Here is a 4,739-nt window from a genome sequence, read left to right as displayed (position 1 = left end):
GCGCCAGGGAGAGATCAAATCCTGTGTGTTGCAACCCTCATAACCTCAAGTATATATAGGGGAAGGGGAGGGGCTGCGCCCCCACCTAGGGTTCCCTCCCTAGGGGTGGAGGCAGCCCCCAAAAACCCATCTAGGGTGCGGCCAGGTGGAGGGGGAGAGGGAGGCGCACCAGGGTGGGCCTTAAGGCCCATCTGCCCTAGGATTTGCCCCCATCCCCTCTTCCTTGAGCCTTAGGCCTTGGTGGGGGCGCACCAGCCCACCTGGGGCTGGTCCCCTCCCGCACTTGGCCCATGCAGCCCTCTGGGGCTAGTGGCCCCACTTGGTGGACCCCCGGGACCCTCCCGGTGGTCCCGGTACGTTACCGATAAACCCCGAAACTTTTCCGGTGACCAAAACAGGACTTCCCATATATAAATCTTTACCTGCGGACCATTCTGGAACTCCTCATGACGTCTGGGATCTCATCCGGTACTCCGAACAACATTCGGTAACCACATACAAACTTCCTTTATAACCCTAGCGTCATCGAACCTTAAGTGTGTAGACCCTACGGGTTCGGGAGTCATGCAGACATGACCGAGACAACTCTCCGGTCAATAACCAACAGCGGGATCTGGATACCCATGTTGGCTCCCACATGCTCCACGATGATCTCATCGGATGAACCACGATGTCAAGGACTTAATCAATCCCGTATGCAATTCCCTTTGTCCATGGGTACGATACTTGCCCGAGATTTGACCGTCGGTATCCCGATACCTTGTTCAATCTCGTTACCGGCAAGTCTCTTTACTCGTTCCGTAACACATCATCCCGTGATCAACTCCTTGATCACATTGTGCACATTATGATGACGTCCTACCGAGTGGGCCCAGAGATACCTCTCCGTTTACACGGAGTGACAAATCCCAGTCTCGATTCGTGCCAACCCAACAGACACTTTCGGAGATACCTGTAGTGTACCTTTATAGCCACCCAGTTACGTTGTGACGTTTGGCACACCCAAAGCACTCCTACGGTATCCGGGAGTTGCACAATCTCATGGTCTAAGGAAACGATACTTGACATTAGAAAAGCTTTAGCATATGAACTACATGATCTTGTGCTAGGCTTAGGATTGGGTCTTGTCCATCACATCATTCTCCTAATGATGTGATCCCGTTATCAACGACATCCAATGTCCATGGTCAGGAAACCGTGACCATCTATTGATCAACGAGCTAGTCAACTAGAGGCTTACTAGGGACATGGTGTTGCCTATGTATCCACACATGTATCTGAGTTTCCTATCAATACAATTCTAGCATGGATAATAAACGATTATCATGAACAAGGAAATATAATAATAATCAATTTATTATTGCCTTTAGGGCATATTTCCAACAATTTGATCCCGCGGTCTTGCCTCTGACAAGGTCAATCCTCTCGCGATCAGGGATCGCCTTTCCGTCGCCTAGTCTAGGGCACCGTGATTTCCGCTCATCGGCTCCTCTTTTCTTTAACTATCGTCAAAACATATTTTGAAATGGCTCGAGGAAGATTTCATGCCCGAGATTCTCTATGGCCGGGCATTGGGTAGGAGGGGGTGCGGCTGCAGTAGAAAAATAGGGAAACACGGATTCACCGAATGTAACATGACGGGAAATGACAACCTTGCGTGTGTCTAAGTCCAAACACCTCTAGCCCTTGTGCTCTAAGGGATAACCAAGAAAGACATAGCGTGAGGAGCGAGGATCAAGCTTGTGTGGGCTAGTGGCAATGGTGTTAGGGAAGCAAAGGCACCCGAAGACACGCATGTGATCGTTTGTGGGGTGCTTGCCGAGGAGACGGTAGTAGGGATTCTCGGATGCAATGGAGGTGGACGGTCGCCGGTTTATGATTTAGGTCGCAGTGTGAAGGGCCTCAACCCAGAAGGCTGGTGGTAGGTTGGCGTGGATGAGAAGAACGCAAAGAATGTCACTAGTGGTGCGGAGGAGGCAATCTGCTTTACCATGCGATGTGCGAGGCCATGAGAGGCCGAATGATGTGCCACATCTAGAGAAGAGGTCGCAGAGAGATGTGGTGAGAAATTCACCCCCGTTGTCGCACTGCATACACTAGTTGGGGACATGAAATTGAGTGAGCCCGTAGGCATGAAAACTATGGGTCATGTCGACAATGTCGGACTTGTTCCACGAAGGGAATGTCCAAGAGTAATGTGAGTACTCGTCTAGGATCACGAGGTAATACTGGAAACCCGAAAAACTACAAGTGGGAGAGGTCCACAAATCACATTGTATTAACTGAAAGGGAAGGTAGTTTAGGACACACCATTATTACATTTTGGAAGGAAAGAACTAGCTAAATGGAAATAGACTTCTTACTAGGATGCCCCAAAGCGCCGGTGCCACACGTCGCCGCCAACAACCGTGAGGAGAACTTGGACGCCGGAGTTGGTGAAGAATGGATAGTGGGTAGGAGGGCAATGACAATGAGACCACCCTCGTGGCAGGGTCTAGCACGGCTCCGGTGACCCACTCGCCCTCGAGCTGGGGAAGAGCCTCCTTATTCAGACTAGGTGGCGTTTGGGAGCACATGGACAATGTTGGTTCGATGAAGACAATTCATAACGCTGATCGAGCATCCATCCAACAATGCATATACTCTTTTTTTTTACTCAAACAGAAAGTAATAAAATTATTACAAATGCTATGACAGATCATCAAGTAATAATATTACTCAAAGTTCTAGGCTGAAAGGATACCCACCATGTCTCATCAAGTTCTAGGTGGAAAAGAACTGCAGTCTTGCTTCTCCATCAAACAAGATGCATGCATGTCATTTTCATCCCTTTTGCTTGTTCACATCTCCTCTTGCTTGTCCAGTCCCACAGAAGTAGCAACATGCTGATATCCATCTCGCTTACCCGCTCTCTCAGCAGCGTGCTGATATCGTCGTATCAAGGGAAGACTCTCAACGGTTACAAGATATCCTATTTTAGGACCGGAAGGCAGGGCACAATAACCGAGAGCATTAATAACAAGAATACCCGCCAACGCAGTCCACTTGGTCACCTTCTTGGTCCTGGTTATCTTGCGCCTACAGGTAGGTGGGATGAGACGGTAAGAATTACTTATTGCACCTACAGGTATATATGAACTATAGGAGAAGAAAAAAACTTCTATGTTTCCATGTGGTTGATATATTGTACCATTGAGGGTCATGTGGTCTAGGCTCGATTTGGGTAGAGAGATACTTGAGCAGACTCCTATCCCGCGACTTCGACAAGGGCCATGACTTCGTACAGCTGCTCCTTCTTCAGCTGGATTAGCTCCGCACGGTGTTCCTCCTTCATGGTGTGGGTGAATTTGGAAGCCTGCAAGCGCAGCAGCTCCCCCATCCGCTGGACTAGCGAACCACGGTGTTCCTTGTCTAAGGCGAGGATGGATTTGGAAAGCTGGAAGCACAGAAGCAGCATTGAGATCAATTGATGAGTAAAATAACCTTGACAAGGCATGCGGTCTACGTAGAGGAAACACACCTTATATCTTGCACAGGAAAATATAAAATATTTGGAGACAAAAAGGATGTCGATTTTACGGACATATTGACGCATCCATAGCAGTTGATTATCTAGGTACAGCAAATTAGTTGGGAGACAAAAAGACCTCGAATTTCACCAAAATATCTAGGGCATTCAAGCAAGGCAGTTGATCATCTACCAATGCCACGGCCACGGCACAGCAAAACGTGAAACTCGTTGGAGACAAAATTATGCCGATTTTACAAAACTATCAACGGATTATTCATGCATCTTGTAGCTACTAATGGAAATCAATGAAACATATGCCTGTTTTAAGGATACCCGTGCATCCCTGTGATATACTGTAGAGAGGCAGAGAGCAGAGAGCAGATCAGAGGTGAGGAGCTCCACCAACAACTTGACGTCGGGACGCCACGGACCTACTAGGAAAATAGCGAGCCGGATATGGGACAGAGAAGATACATACATCCTCGGCGTGGACGAGCCGGCGAAGCCCCTGCCCTCGAAGCACCGATGGACGCGGGAACCTCGTGGTCGCCGCCGTGCGGAGAGACGCAGCCATCGTCGCAGGCCTGCACTGCAAACAACAAAGGTGAAAGGTGTAGGGCGAATCACCCAAGCTTAAGGTGATGAGTCCCCTAAAGGTAAAACCGTAAGTACCTTGCTGGTTAGGGTTAGGGTTCCACGTTCGCCTTCCGACGCCAAACGAGGAGCCTTCGTTGATTACGTTCCGCGAGTCGTCGCTTTTTTTCTTCTTCTTTTGCTCGATAAGTTCTTTTTAGGAATTGCTCGATAAGTGACCACACGCAAAAGCGGCACCAAACCGGGCGCCCCAAATCTGGCCCAAATGCCCGAACTGACTGGCAACTCCATATCCGACCCATACACCCGGATGTGTCCGGATTCGCCCGTCACGTCAGCTCAGCCCGCTATGGTCTGCGCCGCCCCCCAGAAAAACCCCATCCCATCTGACGAATCATAGTCAAACCTCAATCCACACTCGACTTCTCCATTGTCCTCGTCACCTCCGCTTCCTTCCAAACCCTATCCTCCGCTCCGCCATGGCCAGCTCCGATGAGCGCTCCCACAGTGTGCCCGATCCGGTCGACTAGGATGGTCTCGTCAAAGAGAAGGACCGCGGATCTAGCTCCGACGCGCCGGACCATGAGGAGCTCGCGCTATGCATCACCGCGGAGCACTCATGTGTGGACACCGG

The 4,739-nt window shown here is 49.9% G+C and overlaps 1 long non-coding RNA gene across 1 annotated transcript; it reads right to left on the bottom strand.

The window, feature by feature from the left end:
• Positions 1–2,749: 2,749 nt before the first annotated feature.
• Positions 2,750–4,260, bottom strand: LOC123183442 (uncharacterized). The gene is made up of 4 exons (XR_006492534.1): positions 4,184–4,260; positions 3,990–4,100; positions 3,191–3,436; positions 2,750–3,078 (listed from the first exon to the last, which is right to left on the bottom strand). It is a non-coding gene; the product is annotated as an uncharacterized lncRNA (long non-coding RNA).
• Positions 4,261–4,739: the final 479 nt, after the last annotated feature.

Source organism: Triticum aestivum, chromosome 1A (assembly GCF_018294505.1).
Source record: "Triticum aestivum cultivar Chinese Spring chromosome 1A, IWGSC CS RefSeq v2.1, whole genome shotgun sequence".
NCBI classification, from domain to species: Eukaryota; Viridiplantae; Streptophyta; class Magnoliopsida; order Poales; family Poaceae; genus Triticum; species Triticum aestivum.
Note: the sequence above shows the minus strand (reverse complement) of the source record. Positions and strands in the feature narration are given on the sequence as shown.